At 45.0% G+C, this 22,144-nt stretch overlaps 1 protein-coding gene across 3 annotated transcripts in view; it reads left to right on the forward strand.

The window, feature by feature from the left end:
• Nucleotides 1–22,144, forward strand: part of kif6 (kinesin family member 6) — a 229,223-nt gene that overhangs the window by 196,721 nt on the left and 10,358 nt on the right. The window lies entirely within an intron of this gene.

Consider the following 22,144-nt stretch of genomic DNA (forward strand, 5'->3'; position numbering starts at 1 on the left):
GGTTGAATGATCTACAATCACTCCTGACAAGGCCAATGAAAGTGATAAGTGTGAGGCTCGGATTCATTCCTTCAAAAATTCTGCTCTTCATCTCGGTGTGAACAGGAACAATTCACGCTACTAAAACAAACAATTGGAACACGAGACTGTCTTATGTTGCGCAAACTAAACTGTCCCTTAGTGGTAAAGCGTGCTCACCCCCTGGATGTTGTGTGTTGAAGTTTGTATGGTTCTCATAACTTTGATAATCACAAACTATTAGTTATTCTTTGCTTGGCCTGGAGCAATAAGATGGCTAACGCAACCAAAACGACAAATGCTAACAAGCTGGTTTCGGGATCGCGACCATACCCCAATGAATTAAAAAATACTCACGTTTGTTGTCTTATATGTCTCGGCTTGGTGCATGCTCAGGCTGCCCTCACCCGAATCAGTTTGTGTGCGAGACTAGGGGACGGCTGGCACTGTTCCCCTACTAGTCCGTGTCGCAGGTTCTGTTGACAATCGTGTAGCATTGTTCAGGGGGCTTGGTGTTTCCAATAGTGACTTCCTCTCCCGGGTGCCCGTACCTCGTTTGGGTCTGAGTTGCAGCACACGGAGATGGATTGGGTCGTTGGTAATGTTCCCTCTAAGCTGCGCGCCCAGTAGCCCCGAGACTGCAGCTTAGCTCCAGGGACTGCCGCGCAGAAATATCAGCCCACAAAGAGAAGCAACGAGATTGAACTTCACACAACTTTCTAGAGCAGTTGTCACCAACCGGTCGATCTCCAAGGCATTCGATCTCTAAGGCATTCCTAGCCGATCGGTAAACATTTCTGTAAAAAACCCAACAATAAAGCCTTGTGTTCCTTTTTTTTTTTTTTTTTTTTTTTATGGTCTCGGGCTGTAGCCCAGCAAAGTTGATACTGTGAGATTTCAAAAATGTTTAAACCATGACTAGAGAGAAACTGTCAATGAATACAGCAAAGAGATGCTGTTTTTATGAGTCAGTTCATATTTAAGTTCTTAGTCAGCACTGTCAACACTTTGTATTCAACACTTTTATAAGCCATAAAATGTGCGTTCTTCCTATTTCCACTCAGCGATACAACAAGCACTGCAGCAGTAATGAATGAGTAGGAAAGTGTATCTATAGGCTTGCGTTGTTGTTATTATTAGCGGCTTGGGTCTTTTTTAATTTCATAGGAGTAACAACATGAATTTGTGCCTGAGGCAGAATTAATGCGGTGCGACTCTTTTTTGGTCAGTGCCAGTGGAGGAAAGGGAGAGCGGAGGGATGTTGAGAGGCGGACCCTCAGTCTGCTGCTCTCTCCCTCCGCTGAGACTGACCATCAGATGTAGGCACCATCAGCCCAGTAAAATAAAATAAAAAAGCAAATTATTTAAATGTATGCTCACTCAGCTGTGCTTCACAAGTAATACAACAATGGATATATTACCGATGTAATCATATAGCATACCTCAAATTTTGAAATATAATGAATGGCCCGAACAACAATGCATTGGCAGGGCAATTCAAGCAAAGCCAATATGTGGTGAGAATGTATTGGGCCTATAGCTTACTGCACAAACCTCATTGCTACAGTACTGTTTTTAATTGGTTAATGTTGTATAGGCTTAAGTCATGTTTTTAAAAAATCTAAGCGATAGAGCTCGGCTTGCGTTTTGACTAAAAGTGATCTTGACTCAGAAAAGGTTGGTGACCACTATTCTAGAGTTTTCCATGTTAACACTATCAACGTTTCCCTTTACTGTGGCAATTGTGATCGAATCAACGTAATATTAGCCTCTTTCAATGCAACATACCGAAACAAAACAAACTATGCAAGAGATTTTGTTGTAGGCAGAACACATCGTAGTAGGATTCTATTGCATTGACACGCACTACTCAGCCCATACTCTACACAGACCGGTGCAGCATATACAATCAGAGCTGCAATAGGTCTGTATGCAAATAGACCATTGCCATATATGGATCTGTGCCATTTACTTTGAACTGGACTGTGTTTACAGCATGAGCAGTCGTGAGTAAATGCGCATGTTTTGAGATCAAAGCGAGATCTGCATGTAGCCACGTGCACATGTTGTTCATATCCTTTAATAGTTAGTGAGTTATTAGCCCAGTTAAATATCATTTGTAGTCAGCAATAGGGGAGTGACTGCTTCCTACAAGAGCACAAAACGTGTACATTTTTTAGAAAAGCCAGTCTTTGAAAAGCCAATCAGTTAAAGAGATTTTTTTTTGTCTAAAAGAGGCAGTGTTGTATTTTGAGACAGGCTTGAATAAGCTAAGTAGCCAATAGGCAGAGGGTAGCATAATTTGTCTGATTCTCTGAAATAATGGTATGGGAATAATAATGCATTTTATTTTGTAAAGTGGTTTCTTGCATCAAACAACACAACAACATTTTCAGTCACCTCCTTGTCTGTCACGCCCTGGCTCTGGGGACTCTTAAATGTTGAGCCAGGGTGTGTAGTGTCTATGTTTTGTTTTCTATGTGTTTCTTTCTAGATCGTTTATTTCTATGTTGGCCAGGGTGGTTCCCAATTAGAGACAGCTGTGGCTCGTTGTCTCTGATTGGGAACCATACTTTTTTAATTTTTAATTTATTTCACCTTTATTTAACCAGGTAAGCCAGTTGAGAACAAGTTCTCATTTACAACTGCGACCTGGCCAAGATAAAGCAAAGCAGTGCGATAAAAACAACACAGAGTTACATATGGGGTAAAAAAAAAAAAAAACATAAAGTCAAAAATACAACAGAAAATATATATACAGTGTGTGCAAATGTAGCAAGTTATGGAGGTAAGGCAATAAATAGGCTATAGTGCAAAATAATTACAATTAGTATTAACACTGGAATGCTAGATGTGCAAGAGATTATGTGCAAATAGAGATACTGGGGTGCAAAAGAGCAAAATAAATAACAATATAGGGATGAGGTAGTTGGGTGGGCTAATTTCAGATGGGCTGTGTACAGGTGCAGTGATCGGTAAGGTGCTCTGACAACTGATGCTTAAAGTTAGTGAGGGAGATAAGAGTCTCCAGCTTCAGAGATTTTTGCAATTCGTTCCAGTCATTGGCAGCAGAGAACTGGAAGGAATGGCGGCCAAAGGAGGTGTTGGCTTTGGGAATGACCAGTGAGATATACCTGCTGGAGCGCAGACTACGGGTGGGTGCTGCTATGGTGACCAATGAGCTAAGATAAGGCGGGGATTTGCCTAGCAGTGATTTATAGATGGCCTGGAGCCAGTGGGTTTGACGACGAACATGTAGTGAGGACCAGCCAACAAGAGCGTACAGGTCACAGTGGTGGGTAGTGTATGGGGCTTTGGAGACAAAACGGATGGCACTGTGATAGACTACATCCAATTTGCTGAGTAGAGTGTTGGAGGCTATTTTGTAAATGACATCGCCGAAGTCAAGGATCGGTAGGATAGTCAGTTTTACGAGGGCATGTTTGGCAGCATGAGTGAAGGAGGCTTTGTTGCGAAATAGGAAGCCGATTCTAGATTTAACTTTGGATTGGAGATTCTTTATGTGAGTCTGGAAGGAGAGTTTACAGTCTAACCAGACACCTAGGTATTTGTAGTTGTCCACATACACTAGGTCAGACCCGTCGAGAGTGGTGATTCTAGTCGGGTGGGCGGGTGCCAGCAGCGTTCGATTGAAAAGCATGCATTTAGTTTTACTAGTGTTTAAGAGCAGTTGGAGGCTACTGAAGGAGTGTTGTATGGCATTGAAGCTCGTTTGGAGGTTTGTTAACACAGTGTCCAATGAAGGGCCAGATGTATACAAAATGGTGTCGTCTGCGTAGAGAGTCACCAGCAGCAAGAGCGACATCATTGATTTTTTTATTAGTAGAGACACAGGAGCAATAGGGGGAGCACATCGCAGATTTCACCTAGTCAGCTCGGGATTAGAACCAGCAACCTTTCGGTTCGGACAACGCTCTTAAAAAGACTGGCACGGAGAAAAGTGTCGGCCCAAGAATTGAACCCTGTGGCACCCCCATAGAGACTGCCATAGGTCCAGACAACAGGCCCTCCGATTTGACACACTGAACTCTATCTGAGAAGTAGTTGGTGAACCAGGCGAGGCAGTCATTTGAGAAACCAAGGCTATTTAGTCTGCCAATAAGAATGCGGTGGTTGACAGAGTCGAAAGCCTTGGCCAGGTCGATGAAGACGGCTGCACAGTACTGTCTATTATCAATCGCGGTTATAATATCGTTTAGGACCTTGAGCGTGGCTGAAGTGCACCCATGACCAGCTCGAAACCGGATTGCATAGCGGAGAAGGTACGGTGGTATTCGAAATGGTCGGGTGATCTGTTTGTTAACTTGGCTTTCAAATACTTTCGAAAGGCAGGGCAGGATGGATATAGGTCTGTAGCAGTTTGGATCTAGAGTGTCACCCCCTTTGAAGAGGGGGATGACCGCGGCAGCTTTCAATCTCTGGGGATCTCAGACGTTATGAAAGAGAGGTTGAACAGACTAGTAATAGGGGTTGCGACAATTTCGGCGGCTAGTTTCAGAAAGAAAGGGTCCAGATTGTCTAGCCCAGCTGATTTGTAGGGGTCCAGATTTTGCAGCTCTTTCAGAACATCAGCTGTCTGAATTTGTGTGAAGGAGAAGCGGGGGGGGGGCATGGGCAAGTTGCAGCGGAGGGTGCAGAGTTGGTGGCCGGGGTAGTGGTAGCCAGATGGAAAGCATGGCCAGCCGTAGCAAAATGCTTGTTGAAATTCTCGATTATTGTAGATTTATCGGTGGTGATAGTGTTTCCTAGCCTCAGTGCAGTGTGCAACTGGGAGGAAGTGCTCTTATTCTCCATGGACTTTACAGTGTCCATGGACTTTACTGTGCTGGTCAAGGGCAGTCAAGTCTGAGGAGAACCAGGGGCTATATCGGTTCTTAGTTCTGTATTTTTTGAATGGGGCATGTTTATTTAAGATTGAGAGGAAATTACTTTTAAGGAACAACCAGGCATCCTCTACTGACGGAATGAGATCTATATCCATCCAGGATACCTGGGCCAGGTCAATTAGGAAGGCCTGCTCGCTAAAGTGTTTTAGGGAGCGTTTGACAGTGATGAGGGGTGGTCGTTTGACCGCGGACCCGTTACGGACGCAGGCAATAAGGCAGTGATCGCTGAGATCCTGGTTGAAGACAACTGAGGTGTATTTAGAGGGTAGGTTAGTCAGGATGATATCTATGAGGGTACCCATGTTTACGGATTTAGGGTTGTACCTGGTAGGTTCGTTGATAATTTGCGTGAGATTGAGGGCATCTAGTTTGGATTGTAGGATGGCCGGGGTGTTAAGTATATCCCAATTTAGGTCACCAATTAGTACGAACTCTGAGGATAAATGGGGGGCAATCAATTCACATATGGTGTCCAGGGCACAGCTGGGGGCTTAGGGGGGTCTGTAGCAAGCGGCAACAGTGAGAGACTTATTTCTGGAAAGGTGGATTTTTAGAAGTAGAAGCTCAAACTGTTTGGGCACAGACCTGGATAGTATGATAGAGCTCTGCAGGCTATCTCTACAGTAGATTGCAACTCCACCCCCTTTGGCAGTTCTATCTAGACGGAAAATGTTATAGTTGGGGATGGAAATTTCTGAATTTTTGGTGGCCTTCCTAAGCCAGGATTCAGACACTGCTAGAACATCGGGGTTGGCGGAGTGTGCTAACGCAGTGAATAACTCAAACTTAGGAAGTAGACTTCTGATATTTACGTGCAAGAAACCAAGACTTTTGCGATTACAGAAGTCAGCAAATGATAGCGCCTGGGGAGTAGGAGTGATACTGAGGGCTGCAGGGCCTGGGTTAGCCTCTACATCACCAGAGGAACAGAGGAGGACAAGAATAAGGATACGGCTAAAGGCTTTAAGAACTGGTCTTCTAGTGCGTTGGGTACATAGAATAAAGGGGGCAGATTTCCGGGTGTCGTAGAAAAGATTCAGGGCATTATGTACAGACAAGGATATGGAAGGATATGAGTAAAGTGGAGGTAAACCTAAGCGTTGGGTAACAATGAAAGAGATAGCATCACTGGAGGCACCAATTGAGTCTGTCTCCGCGTGTATGGGGGTGGGGACAAAGGAGCATCTAAGGCAGGTTTAGCTGGGCTTGGGGGATCTACAGTGAAATAGTACAATTAGAAATAACTGAAACAACAATAAGCTAACCATGTTTGGGCTGAGGCTAAACATAAACAGGATGTAGTACCGTAAAAAGGAACAGTCCAGCAGACATCAGCTGTATAGCTGAGTTATCATAAGGTCCGGTGAACAGCAATAGGATAGTTCGGAGGCTGCTAAAGCACTAGCGAGTAAGAGGCCACGGCTAGCGTGTGCTAGCGGGCCGGGGCTAGCAGATGGAATCTTCGTGGTCGACGTCGTAACCACATCAGACGATTTCGTCGGCAGACCAGTCGTGTAGGATCGGCGGGGCTCCGTGTCAACACTAGGTGGTCCCGTCCGGTTGACAGAGAGGTAGATAGCCGGGAGATGGGCCTAGCTCAGGATGATTAGCCAGACCACAGCGTCCATTTTGTTGCAGCTAGCTGGTAGCGATGAATCCGGAGTTAAAGGTCCAGTGATTCAGTGATTCCGGCAGAAAAACTGATATGTTCTGGGTCGATAACGCGCTGTGCAGACTGGCCGAATAATAGTCCAGACTAGAGCTGGCTGGTGAGTGGTGCAGGCCACGGACAATGGTGAAAAACCGCTAACGGTAGCTGATAGCAAGTAGCTAGTTAGCTGGCTACTCCCATCCGGTAGACCTAGAGGTAGATATGAGCCTGGCTCTAGGCTAGCTCGAGGCTAACTGGTGCTTGCATCGGGGGCAGTGGTGATTAGCCAGACAGCAACATCCATTCGGTTGCGGCTAGCTAGTTGCGATCCGGTGATTAATGTCCAGTGATTAAATTAATCCCGCAGAAAAAAATCAAATGTTCTGGGTGAAATACCGCTAACTGTGGCTAATAGCAAGTAGCTAGTTAGCTGGCTAGCTAGTTTCAACTGGAGATTCTAGATAAAAGGTTAGTCAATAATAGAATCCGTTCCACATTGAGTGAGGCGGGTTGCAGGAAAGTATATTTTGTAGAAGGATGAAAAGTCTGATAGGGAAATATGTACAAAAAATACAAAAAAGCAGGTTATTTACAGACACACGACAAAAACAGAACTGCACTACTACGCCATCTTGGCCGCCTGTTTTGCACTTGTCATTTGTGGGATCTTGTTCCGTGTAAGGTTTGTTTTGGTGTTTAACCTTGGACTTCACGTATCGTTTTGTTGTTTTGTTGTATTGTTTAAGTACTCATTAAAAGATGTACGCATATCACGCTGCGCCTTGGTCCGCTCATTATAACGAGCGTGACAGAAGATCCCACCAATACAGGACCAAGCAGCGTGTTCAGGAGCAAACGCCGGGAAAGGAGCTGGAGAAGTTGGCGATGGCCCAGGTGGGCCAATGGTGGTCCTGGGAGGACATGTTCGCGGGCAAAGGGCCATGGGCAAAAGTTAAAGCCCTGGCGAGAGAGGAGGTACGGCGCCAACAGTGCCGTCATCGGACAGGCGAGAGGCAACCCCAAGACAATTTTTTGGGGGGCACACGGCGTGGACGACGGGGCAGCAGGAGGCAGCTACAGGGAGAATCTGCAGAATAGGAGAGGCCACCAGGTTACGGGGGCTATTGGTCATGAGGGAGCAGGAGTTAAATGGTCAGAGGGAGGAGCTACAGGAGGTGTTAAGGGAGAAGGAGAGTGTAGAGGTACGGCAAGAGGAACTGAGTAGGCAGCAGAGGGAGCGGAGGTTTATGAGGAAACCCAGTCCCACTCCTCGCACCAAGCAAGTGGTGTGTGTCACCAGTCCGGTCCGGCCCGTTCCTGATCCCCGCACTAAGTTAGTGGTGCGTGTTCCCAGTACGGCCCGACCCATTCCTGCTTCCCGCACAAGGCCAGTGGTGTGTGTTCCCAGTACGGTCAGGCCCGTTCCTGCTCCCCGCACTAATTTAGTGGTGTGTGTTCCCAGAATGGCCCAACCCGTTCCTGCTCCCCGCACTAAGTTAGTGGTGCGTGTTCCCAGTCCGGCCCGGCCCGTTCCTGCTCCCCGCACTAAGTTAGTGGTGCGTGTTCCCAGTCCGGCCCGGCCCGTTCCTGCTCCCCGCACTAAGTTAGTGGTGCGTGTTCCCAGTCCGGCCCGGCCCGTGCCTGCTCCCCGCACTAAGTTAGTGGTGCGTGTTCCCAGTACGGCCCAACCCGTTCCTGCTCCCCGCACTAAGTTAGTGGTGCGTGTTCCCAGTACGGCCCAACCCGTTCCTGCTCCCCGCACTAAGTTAGTGGTGCGTGTTCCCAGTACGGCCCAACCCGTTCCTGCTCCCCGCACTAAGTTAGTGGTGCGTGTTCCCAGTCCGGCCCGGCCTGTTCCTGCCCCTCGCACCAAGCCTGTGGTGCGTGTCGCCAGCCCGGCCCGGCCTGTTCCTGCCCCTCGCACCAAGCCAGTGGTGTGCGTCGCCAGCCCGGTCCGGCCTGTTCCTGCCCCTCGCACCAAGCCAGTCCAGCTCCGGCCAGCGGGACCAGACCAGGGGCGCTACGGGGGGGTAGCTAGAGAGTGGTGGTCACGCCCAGAACCGGATCCGCCTCCGAGGCGGAATGCCCACCCAGCCCCTACCCTCTTGAGTTTGTGTGGCGCGGTCGCAGTCCGCGCCTCTGGGGGGGGTACTGTCACGCCCTGGCTCTGGGGACTCTTAAATGTTGAGCCAGGGTGTGTAGTGTCTATGTTTTGTTTTCTATGTGTTTCCTTCTAGATCGTTTATTTCTATCTTGGCCAGGGTGGTTCCCAATTAGAGACAGCTGTGGCTCGTTGTCTCTGATTTGGAACCATACTTAGGCAGCCTGTTTTGCACTTGTCATTTGTGGGATCTTGTTCCGTGTAAGGTTTGTTTTGGTGTTTAACCTTGGACTTCACGTATCGTTTTGTTGTATTGTTTAAGTACTCATTAATAGATGTACTCATATCACGCTGCGCCTTGGTCCGCTCATTATAACGAGCGTGACATTGTCTGAAGGACAAGTGGATAAACGGGTTAATGTCAAGCGCTCATGGAATGTAGGCCTACATTGAACACCACACATTGGCTGCTACTGTAGTCTGAATGATAGAACAGCTATTTCCATGTTAAAATGTTATGGGATGCATTTTCTCAATTGATTTTGATGGTAGGCCACTCTGGTAGGCCTACGTTATGATTAAATAGCCACAGTAGCCTACGACCAATGTTCAAGGGAGCATTGGTCGTTGGTCTGGTCTAATGTCTCTGTTCTGTGGGTTTCACCCCGCCACCTGTGTCTACTATACGTAGTTAGCATTAAGTTGCTTGGTTATTCTAAATAGGCTAGCTAGCCTAGCTTAGACTAGAAGCCTTGGTCACACTTTATTTGGATAGTCCAGATAGTCCATCTGTAGATGCTCTACAAAGGGTCATACTATCTGTTTATAAGCAACTGCTTGCTAAGGTTACGGCTAGGGTTAGCTTTAGAATAAGGGTAAGGTTAGGGTTAGTGCTAGGGTTGGGGTAAGGGTTAGTAGATAGTTAGTTGAAATGTTACTGATGCTCTACAGACTATCCAAATAAAGTGTTACCGAAGCCTCATCATGGCTAATTTCGGCTAGCATACATAACTTCCGGCGAATGACGCTTACTAGCTTTTCCCCGGCATTATGGCAATCACATTCCTAATTCCAATTTGTGGAGTTGGAGGGAGTGGAGGAAGCGGGTCTTGCGGGCACCTCCGATGAGGAAGCAGCACTGGTCTGAGCGACCGGTGAGCCCCTCCACAAAAACATTGTCCACAAGGGGGCACACCTCCCCCATAAGTGGCTCATTACTGGGATTAATTGCTGATTACTGCCTGTAACTCACTAGTCCCAATGAGGTGCTTAGTGATACAGGTTATCGGTTCTATAGGCGATTGGTTTCATTCCTGGGAATTAGATTAAATTACGAATCGCCCCTGTCTGTTACCACAGAAGGGGTCAGTTTTTCAGAGCTGTCTGTCCCTATTCCAGCTGGGTTACAAGGTGCTGTGGCACTGGTACCTATGACTGGTGGGTATGATAACCTTCATGATAGCGTTTTTTTATGCATGCGGTCCAGCGCTGGGTGCCAGCAAGTTACAGGGACGCATCTTAACACCTAAACTGAGTGAGGCTCGTTGTGACAGAAGTACCCCCAAGGGGCACTGCCAATCAGGGTACGTCACTGATTGCCGGAGCCCCCGAACTCAGAGTGGACTGGGCTTCAGCCAAACCTTGGCACATAAACACAGTTGTGTCAACCCAAAGTTCCACAGTGTTCACGGGTGTCAAAAGGGTTGCGTCTCCCAAATGTGGGTGCAATGAAAAGTGTCCCTTCTCCACATTCAGACACATGGTGGTCGAGACTGGTGGAAAGGGAAAAATAACCAATTTCTAAGTAATCCAGATCAGAGTCCAAAAGGTACAGAACAGCAGGCAGTCTCAGGGTCAGGGCAGGGAGAGGTCAATAATCCAGCGTGGTGTGACAAGGTACAGAACGGCAGGCAGGCTCAGGGTGAGGGCAGGCAGAATTGTCAAAACCGGGAAAACTAGAAAACAGGAACTTGAGAAAGACAGGAGCAAGGGGACAAACGCTGGTAGGCTTGACGAAACAAAACGAACTGGCAACAGAAAAACAGAGAACAGGTATAAATACACTGGGGAGAATGGGGAAGATGGGCGACACCTGGAGGGGGTTGGAGGCAATGACAAAGACCAGTGAAACAGATGAGGGTGTGACAGGAATAGCGAATGGAGGCCACTTTCCCGCCAGTCAATTTTTCACTCATGTTGGATAGGCTACTCCGGTAATTTCACTGCGGGACAGGTGATATCCCGCCCAAACTCTGTATTCCATGTGCTCTCCAACCGTGTTCCTGCAGCAACCTGTGCTTAATATGGGAAACCAAGTTAAATCTGTTCAGGAACATCGATAGTAACATGTTTTCACAACGAAACATATTTAATTAAACTGTTGACAGCCCCTCTCTCTGCGCATTGGAGAAAGGAATGAAGGAGAGATGGGAAGAGATGAAAACTCAAGGTGGTGAGATATTCTGTAGCTATTTGAAATGAAAAAATAAAACATTCCCTATTACTAGGCTATTCAAAATTCAATACAAATTCACTATAATTGTAGGCTAAGTCTGAATTTGTTTAATTTAGGCTAGACCAATTATGTACCAAAGATAATGTACCAATTATGTACCAAAATATGTGGCGGTAGGTATGTATTGTATAACAGCACAATCATTCTTTTAATTCCGTTTTTTTTTGGGGGGGCTTGGATCATATGTGACTCGTTTCAGGAAACTAGGCGTATGTCACTCGTCACTACTTCACAGGAGAGCCATTTGAACCTAAACCTTTTTTGTTTTAATCAAAATGCGTTTTGGGGCCGAAATGCCTTCTGGAACATGTGAACTTACATGTGCCTTAATAACAAACTTGTATGCCATTTGTAAATATGAATACAATTGTTAAATTACCAGCCTAGTTGGTTTAGCCATGGAAAAAGACAGGAACCTTCCCGCTAGCCATGATTGGCTGAGATAATGGTTGGGCTGGACATGCCGAGAGATGAGTTCTGATTGGTCTGCCATGTAGCACGCTTCTGTCTACAACATTAGCTGGTCAGTATTTGTAGGTCATCCTTTCTAACGCAGCTTTTTTTTAAAGATATCAAAGTGTTGCTCTCCACTTTCTGGAGGACTGAGTTTTGAAATCAGTGGAAGGCCCTGTGGAATTAGAGTATGATAGCGAAGGAGATGGAGAAAAGTATTGCCTTTGATTGCAAATATCTAGAGGGAGTCGAAAAGAGAACACAAAGAAGGCTGAATAAAACACCTGTCTCCGGATTACATCTTCAAACTAACGGCAACCATGGAATCCTTGACAGAGAGTGAGAAGCGTCCATCCATGTATGCAGGTAAAATACATTTTCAGATATTACACGTTTCTAATTTTGTCAGAAAGTCGTTTTCATTTCAAGTTAAAGCGTACTGTTAGCTAACGTGTATGATCTGTGTAGCAATTTGCATTGCTAGTTATAACCTAATGTTAGCTAGCTAACATTGAACCTGGTTGGTTAGCTACCTGCAAATTCATGCAGGGTAGTAACGTATTCGGCGCATGTAACAAAACAAAAAAAACAGGTGAAATGCCTTACCGTGAAATGCTTACTTACAAGCCCTTAACCAACAATGCAGTTCCAGAAATAGAGTTAAGAAAATATTTACTAAATAAACTAAAGTAAAAAATAAAATAAACGTAAGACAATAAAATAACAATAATGAGGCTATATACAGGGGGCACTGGTACCGAGTCAATGAGCAGGGGTACAGGTTAGTTGAGGTAATTTGTACATGTAGGTAGGGGTAAAGTGACTAGATAGATAATAGACAGCGAGTAGCTAGCTAGCTACACTATGCAAGTAACAATTTCAATAGAATGTTCATGATGTCACTGTGTCAACTGTCGATAGACATAGCTGGTAAATTTGCTCTGGCTATCTACTCCGATTTCAGAGCACTCTCGTCTGAGTGTGACAGAGCGCAGAATAACTGACAAATTTACGAACGCTCAACACCCGTTGAATATGGCCGGTGTCAGTAAAAGTCGGCAAAAAAGCTTAAGTAAATTGTTGCCAGCAGCACAGTTACAGTCACCAACGCTCTAGATAACATAAAAATAGCCTAACCATCTCTGATAGGGCAAGTAAAATGTTAGCCAGTTAGCTTGGGTAAACGCTCTGAGTTTACGAACACCCAGGGCGCACTCTGACACTCCAGATTGAATTTACGAATACGCCTATAGTATAAACCAGCCTTTAGTCTTGAAATCTTTGGTTGTTTAGTACATGGCCTTACAAGTGAATCCTTAAAGAGATTGGCGGGGCTAAGTCTTAAGAGTGTGTGATCGATGCTGAATGGGTATAGACAAAGAAGAGCTCTCCAGTAGGTTTACCAAAACATTAAAGGGCCATTTTCTCATAAGTGAGGTTACAAGTTTATCAACTTTCAAAGCAGAATTACTTTCCCATTGTTCCTCAACTGTAGTGTATGATATGCCATTCTCTACTTTTATCCAATGTAAAAAACACCATTTCAAATGTTGCTACATAAGACCGAATCGAGCTACATGTACCTTAGAAAGCGCTATCCATTTTGTTGTGTTAGGCTTTGAAACAACATGCACAAGGACCATGTTTTCCACTCAGTTTCAACCTGTTGTTGAACTTCATATCCAAGATGGCGTAGTAGTGCGGTCGTGTATTGTGTTGTGTCCTCGTGTAAATAGCCTTTATTTTTTTATTTTTTTTATTCGTATATATTTCTCTATCTCACTTTCCTTCCTCTAACTAAATATACTTTCCTGCAACCCGCCTCACCCAATGTGGAACGGATTCTATTATTTCTTTATTTTTATCATGACCCTACGGCTGAAACTAGCCAGCTAGCCAGTTAAGTAGCTACTTGCTATTAGCCACCGTTAGCGGTCTTCAACACTGTCCGTGGCCTGCACTACCTACCAGCCAGCTCTAGCCTGGACAATTATCGGCCAGTCTGCACAGCGTGCTATCGACCCAGAGCATATCGGATTTTCTGCCGGAATCACTGGACCTTAACACCGGACCATCGCCACTAGCTAGCTGCAACCGAATGGCTGTTGTTGGCTAATATCCACTTCCCGACGTACCAGTTAGCCTTGAGCTAGCCTCGAGCCAGGCCCATCTCCTGGCTATCTACCTCTCTGTCAACCGGACGGGACCTCCTAGTGTCGACACAGAGCCCCGCTGATCCATCACGTCTGGTCTGCCGACGTAATCGTCTGATGTGGTTTCAACAGGCTTCCCGTTGCGACGACCACGAAGATCCATCTGCTAGCCCCGGCCCGCTAGCACGCGCAATCAACAGCCGTGCCTCCTGCTCGCCTGTGCATTAGAAGCCTAAGATCTGCTCCCGGACTTACTTACTGCTGTTCACTGGACCTTATGATCACTCAGCTACACAGCTAATGCCTGCTGGACTGTTCCTTTACGCAGTACCCCATCCTGTTGATCTGTTTAGCCTCAGCCCAAACTTTCGTCGCCATTACCAGTTGTTGTCTTAGCCCTCTCGAATAACACCTGTGATTGCATTATGCCTCTCTCCCATGTCAATATCCCTAGCCTATTGCTGTTTGGGTTAGTTCTTATTATACAATTTCACTGTAGAGCCCCAAGTTCAGCTCAACCAACCTCAGAGAGCTCCTTTGTCCCACCCCCCATACACGCGGAGTGATGCTATCTCTTTCATAGTTACCCAATGCTTAGGTGTACCTCCACTGTACTCATATCCTTCCATATCCTTGTCTGTACATAATGCCCTGAATCTATTCTACAATGCCCGGAAATGTTTCCCCTTTCTCTGTACCCAACGCACTAGAAGACCAGTTCTTAAAGCCTTTAGCCGTATCCTTATTCTATTCCTCCTCTGTTCCTCTGGTGATGTAGAGGCTAACCCAGGCCCTGTAGCCCCCAGTATAACTCCTACCCCCCAGGCGCTATCATTTGTTGACTCCTGTAACCGTAAAAGCCTTGGTTTCTTGCATATTAACATCAGAAGTCTCCTTCCGAAGTTTGAGTTATTCACTGTGTTAGCACACTCTGCCAACCCTGATGTTCTAGCAGTGTCTGAATCTTGGCTTAGGAAGGCCACCAAAAATTCAGAAATGTCCATTCCGAACTACAACATTTTCCGTCTAGATAGAACTGCCAAAGGGGGCGGAGTTGCAATCTACTGTAGAGAGAGCCTGCAGAGCTCTATCATACTATCCAGGTCTGTCCCCAAACAGTTTGAGCTTCTACTTCTAAAAATCCACCTTTCCAGGAATAAGTCTCTCACTGTTGCCGCTTGCTACAGACCCCCCTCAGCCCCCAGTTGTGCCCTGGACACCATATGTGAATTGCTTGTCCCCCATCTATCCTCAGAGTTCGTACTGCTTGGTGACCTAAACTGAGATATGCTTAACACCCCGGCCGTCCTACAATCTAAACTAGATGCCCTCAATCTCACACAAATTATCAAGGAACCTACCAGGTACAACCCTAAATCCGTAAACATGGGCACCCTCATAGATATCATCCTGACTAATTTACCCTCTAAATACACCTCCGCTGTCTTCAACCAGGATCACAGCAATCACTGCCTCATTGCCTGCGTCCATAACAGGTCCGAGGTCAAACGTCCACCCCTCATCACTGTCAAACGCTCCCTAAAACACTTCAGCAAGCAGGCCTTTATAGTTGACCTGGCCTGGGTATCTTGGATGGATATTGACCTCATTCCGTCAGTAGAGGATGCCTGGATGTTCTTCAAAAGTGCTTTCCTCTCCATCTTAAATAAGCATGCCCCATTCAAAAAATTCAGAACTAAGAACAGATATAACCCCTGGTTCACCCCAGACTTGACTGCCCTTGACCAGCACAAAAACATCCTGTGGCGTACTGCATTAGCATCGAATAGCCCCCGCGATATGCAACTTTTCAGGGAAGTCAGGAACCAATATACAAAATCAGTTAGGAAAGCAAAGGCTAGCTTTTTCAAACAGAAATTTGCATCCTGTAGCACTAACTCCAAAACGTTTTGGGACACTGTAAAGTCCATGGAGAATAAGAGCACCTCCTCCCAGCTACCCACTGCACTGAGGCTAGGAACCACTGTCACCACTGATAAATCTACGATAATTGAGAATTTCAATAAGCATTTTGCTACGGCTGGCCATGCTTTCCACCTGGCTACCCCTACCCCGGCCACCAGCTCTGCACCCTCCACTGCAACTTGCCCATGCCCCCCCCCCACCCCGCTTCTCCTTCACACAAATTCAGACAGCTGATGTCCTGAAAGAGCTGCTAAATCTGGACCCCTACAAATCAGCTGGGCTAGACAATCTGGACCATTTCTTTCTAAAATTAGCCGCCAAAATTGTCGCAACCCCTACTACTAACCTGTTCAACCTCTCTTTCGTATCGTCTGAGATCCCCAGAGATTGGAAAGCTGCCGCGGTCATCCCCCTCTTCAAAGGGGGTGACACGCTAGATCCAAACTGTTACAGTCCTATATCCATCCTGCCCTGCCTTTCGAAAGTGTTTGAAAGCCTAGTTAACAAACAGATCACCGACCATTTCGAATCCCACCGTACCTTCTCCGCTATGGTCATGGGTGCACCTCAGCCACGCTCAAGGTTCTAAACGATATAATACGCGATCGATAAAAGACAGTACTGTGCAGCCGTCTTCATCGACCTGGCCAAGGCTTTTGACTCTGTCAATCACCGCATTTTTATTGGCAGACGAAATAGCCTTGGTTTCTCAAATGACTGCCTCGTCTGGTTCAATCGGAGGGCCTGTTGTCTGGACCTCTGGCAGTCTCTAAGCGGGTGCCACAGGGTTCAATTCTCGGGCCGACTCTATTCTCTGTTTATATCAATGATGTCGCTCTTGCTGCTGGTGACGCTCAGATCCACCTCTATGCAGACGACACCATTTTGTATACATCTGGCCCTTCATTGGACACTGTGTTAACAAACCTCCAAACGAACTTCAATGCCATACAACACTCCTTCCGTGGCCTACAACTGCTCTTAAACGCTAGTAAAACTAAATGCATGCTCTTCAATCGAACGCTGCTTGCACCCGCCCGCCCGACTAGAATCACTATTCTCGATGGGTCTGACTTAGAATATGTGGACAACTACAAATACCTAGGTGTCTGGTTAGACCGTAAACTCTCCTTCCAGACTCACATTAAGCATCTCCAATCCAAAGTTACATCTAGAATCGGCTTCCTATTTCGCAACAAAGCCTCCTTCACTTATGCTGCTAAACATGCCCTCGTAAAACTGACTATCCTACCGATCCTTGACTTCGCCGATGTCATTTACAAAATAGCTTTCAACACTCTACTCAGCAAATTGGATGTAGTCTATCACAGTGTCATCCGTTTTGTCACCAAAGCCCCATATACTACCCACCATTGTGACCTGTACGCTCTCGTTGGATGGCCCTCACTACATATTCGTCGCCAAACCCACTGGCTCCAGGTCATCTATAAATCACTTCTAGGCAAAACCCTGCCTTTTCTTAGATCATTGGTCACCATAGCAACACCCACCCGTAGTATGCGTTCCAGCAGGTACATGTATGTAGCTGCATTTGAAATTGTGTTTTTTACATCAGATAAAAGTAGAGACTCAGAGCTAGAAAATTGTATATCATACACTGTAGTTGAGGAACAATGGGAAAGTAATTCTGCTTTGAAAGTTGATAAACTTGTAACCCCACTTTTGAGAAAATGGCCCTTGAGTGTTTTGGTACCTACTGGAGAGCTCTTCTTTGTCTATTCAGCATCGTTCACACCCTCTTAAGCCTTAGCCCCACCCATCTCTTTAGGGATTCACATGTGAGGCCATGTGACAAACAGAATGAGCAAGATAGTGTACTTAACCAATGATTTCAAGCCTGAAAGTGGTGAATGTAGAAGCCTACAATAATGAAAAATACACTTTATCAAGTCCTTGGCCTATATCCTAATCTAACTTTGATAAATGTTTTATAATTATTAGATGATGCTGACTCAGACACTGCTATAACCACCCTGCAGACACATCTAGCTAAGTGGATTGGTCACTATTGTCTAGACATGTAAACATGTTCTTGAAATACAATAGATGGCCGTAAATACCCCAAGACACACCTGGCTAACTTGATGGTCATGTAATCATTCTCTTGCAAAGTGGAGTCTTGTTTAGACATGTAGCTAGGTAGCTAGCTAAACAATAAACCATAATCCCAACCCATACTACTAGTAATACAAACTGATTGTCATAGCTAGCCACCATGCATGAAATGCTGTACAATGAATCAGCAGGTAGCTAAAGCTAACCATCTAGGTTCAATTTTAGCTAGCTAACATTAGGCTATAACTAGCAATGCAAATAGATTCCTGAGATTCTAATATTATTACTACACAGATCATAAACACAATATGTTAGCTAGCGAGCCAGCAAGCTAACGTTCGCTAGCAAACAGTACGCTTTAAAATCTCTGCATGTCCAGCCCATCCATTATCTCAGCCAATCATGGCTAGCGGGAAGGTTCCGGTCTTTTTCAGTGGCTAAACCAACTAGGCTCATAATTTAACCATTTTATTCGGATTTACAGATGGCATATACAGTGGGGAGAACAAGTATTTGATACACTGCCGATTTTGCAGGTTTTCCTACTTACAAAGCATGTAGAGGTCTGTACTTTTTATCATAGGGACACTTCAACTGTGAGAGACAGAATCTAAAACAAAAATCCAGAAAATCACATTGTATGATTTTTAAGAAATTAATTTGCATTTTATTGCGTGACATAAGTATTTGATCACCTACCAACCAGTAAGAATTCCGGCTCTCACAGACCTGTTAGTTTTTCTTTAAGAAGCCCTCCTGTTCTCCACTTATTACCTGTATTAACTGCACCTGTTTGATCTCGTTACCTGTATAAAAGACACCTGTCCACACACTCAATCAAACAGACTCCAACCTCTCCACAATGGCCAAGACCAGAGAGCTGTATAAGGACATCAGGGATAAAATTGTAGACCTGCACAAGGCTGGGATGGGCTACAGGACAATCGGCAAGCAGCTTAGAAAATTTAAGAAGTTCAAAATGACGGTCAATCACCCTCGGTCTGGGGCTCCATGCAAGATCTCACCTCGTGGGGCATCAATGATCCTGAGGAAGGTGAGGGATCAGCCCAGAACTACACGGCAGGACCTGGTCAATGACCTGAAGAGAGCTGGGACCACAGTCTCAAAGAAAACCATTAGTAACACACTACGCCGTCATGGATTAAAATCCTGCAGCGCACGCAAGGTCCCCCTGCTCATGCCAGCGCATGTCCAGGCCCGTCTGAAGTTTGCCAATGACCATCTGGATGATCCAGAGGAGGAATGGGAGAAGGTCATGTGGTCTGATGAGACAAAAATAGAGCTTTTTGGTCTAAACTCCACTCGCCGTGTTTGGAGGAAGAAGAAGGATGAGTACAACCCCAAGAACACCATCCCAACCGTGAAGCATGGAGGTGGAAACATCATTATTTGGGGATGCTTTTCTGCAAAGGGGACAGGATGACTGCACCGTATTGAGGGGAGGATGGATGGGGCCATGTATCGCGAGATCTTGGCCAACAACCTCCTTCCCTCAATAAGAGCATTGAAGATGGGTCGTGGCTGGGTCTTCCAGCATGACAACGACCCGAAACACACAGCCAGGGCAACTAAGGAGTGGCTCCGTAAGAAGCATCTCAAGGTCCTGGAGTGGCCTAGCCAGTCTCCAGACCTGAACCCAATAGAAAATCTTTGGAGGGAGCTGAAAGTCCATATTGCCCAGCGACAGCCCCGAAACCTGAAGGATCTGGAGTAGGTCTGTATGGAGGAGTGGGCCAAAATCCCTGCTGCAGTGTGTGCAAACCTGGTCAAGACCTACAGGAAACGTATGATCTCTGTAATTGCAAACAAAGGTTTCTGTACCAAATATTAAGTTCTGCTTTTCTGATGTATCAAATACTTATGTCATGCAATAAAATGATTAAAAATCATACAATGTGATTTTCTGGATTTTTGTTTTAGATTCCGTCTCTCACAGTTGAAGTGTACCTATGATAAAAATGACAGACCTCTACATGCTTTGTAAGTAGGAAAACCTGCAAAATAGGCAGTGTATCAAATACTTGTTCTCCCCACTGTATACGTTTGGGTAACACTTTACTTGACACCCAGCGTCATAACATGTTGATGTTGAAATGTGTCTGTTACTTGAACTCTGTGAAGCATTTATTTGGCCTGCAATTTCTGAGGCTGGTAACTCTAATGAACTTATCCTCTGCAGCAGAGGTAACTCTGGGGCTTCCTTTCCTGTGGCAGTCCTCATGAGAGCCAGTTTCATCATAGCGCTTGATGGTTTTTGTGACTGCACTTGAAATTCTTGAAATGTTCCGTATTGACTGACCTTCATGTCTTAAAGTAATGATGGACTATCGTTTCTCTTTGCTTATTTAAGCTGTTCTTGCCATAATATAGACTTGGTCTTTTACCAAATTCGGCTATCTTCTGTATACCACTCCTACCTTGTCACAACACAACTGATTGGCTCAAACACATTAAGAAGGAAAGAAATTCCACAAATTAACTTTTAAGAAGGCACACCTGTTAATTGAAATGCATTCCAGGTGACTACCTCATGAAGCTGGTTGAGAGAATGCCAAGAGTGTGTGAAGCTGTCATCAAGGCAAAGGGTGGCTACTTTGAAGAATCTCAAATATAAAATATATTTTGATTTGTTTAACACTTTTTTTGGTTACTACATGATTCCATATGTTATTTCATGGTTTTGATGTCTTCACTATTATTCTACAATGTAGAAAATAGTAAAAATAAAGAAAAACCTTTGAATGAGTAGGTGAGTCAAAACTTTTGACTGGTACTGTATATAATTTGTTGTTGTTGACCATATTAAATGGTCATTGTAATTGTGCACACATTAATGTCAGACATGCACCTACCCCAATGCTCTGTTGCTGATGAATGTGATCAATGCAGGAGCAGATTAAGACACCCTCTTTTTGACTTATATAAGGGCATGTAAGTGATATGCCTATCTGGCTTATATGATTATGATGGTCATAATGCTTCTTGACAGTGTCATAAAGTGTATTTTCTTAGTCCAAGTGAAGTGACACAGGATGGTCATAATGCTTCATGACAGTGTCATAATGTGTATTTTCTACAAGTTAATTAAAATATGATGAAAAAAACATGACTAAAGAATTCATTACAACAACAACAAAGGATTTAAGAAGCAAACTTTCAAACGAAAGGGAAAATAATGTGGGTTTTGATAATCTTATGTAGCTGTCATAACCAGCCATAAAATAATACAATATATGTCACAACAGGTGTAAATATATGGGTCATGACAGTGTTATGACTATATTATGACAGGTTATCAAACCACATTTTACTGGTCGCATACACATGTTTAGCAGATGTTATTGCGGCTGTAGCGAAATGCTTGTGTTCCTAGCTCCAACAGTGCAGTAATATCTAACATAATACAACGGGTGGGTCTAATCCTGAATGCTGATTGGTTAAAACTGCATTCCAGCCGCTGTCTATTCCACAAGTTACCACCGGCTAAATCTATGATGTTAAAATGCCTATTTACTCTGTTCCATCTGACTGCGAAATCCACTGTCTAATCAGCCCAGCCAGTCAACTTATAAACTTGATCTCCACCATAAAAAGCATCTAGACATTATCTCACATTTTTTTTAGACTAACATTTAGTTTTCAGCAGTGGAGATTTGTATAAACCTTGCTGTCTATCTCTCCGACATTTGCAGCATTGTTTCAATATTCACATTTGATCTCCTGCTGTCCCATAGTAATGAACGTGTAGGAGTCGGGAGGAGACAGACAGAAAGCGTTTCTCAGCCGGTCGAAATCATGGATCAGCTGGCATCATTTTTATGAATATATACAAAAAAATGTCAATTGAAAGAAAAGGTAAAACAAAACGAAATGCAGCTAGTTTGCAGTCTTTCCAGCTTCCATTTAAAGTGATTGTGTTACTGTACTGTAGTTGTGTTGTTGGCTAGCTCCTCTGAACAACAGTATCCTGACGAGTGAGCACATTTTCTATGCCAGGCGAAATCGCGCCTCATTAGCTCATTGTTATGGATGTATCCAAATAAATGTCACTAGAAAACGGCTTAAACAACTACTTTGCTGTTATTCTGGCTGCAATGTTTGACCTGACTGTAAATTAGCCGTAGTTGGCAAGCTAGCAAGCAAGGGATAAGAACATTGCCAGCCAGTATGGCAATGGAACATTTAGAACTAACGACTTGGTCGCGTCCATAGATACAGAACAAAAAGTCTGAACGACTGGGTCGCGTCTCTGGCAACCGAGCCGATAGAACGAATGACCAGCCGGCTTGGGTAGCAACCCTAGATTTGTGTCAGGACTATATC

Source organism: Coregonus clupeaformis, chromosome 37 (genome assembly GCF_020615455.1).
Source record: "Coregonus clupeaformis isolate EN_2021a chromosome 37, ASM2061545v1, whole genome shotgun sequence".
Taxonomy (NCBI): domain Eukaryota; kingdom Metazoa; phylum Chordata; class Actinopteri; order Salmoniformes; family Salmonidae; genus Coregonus; species Coregonus clupeaformis.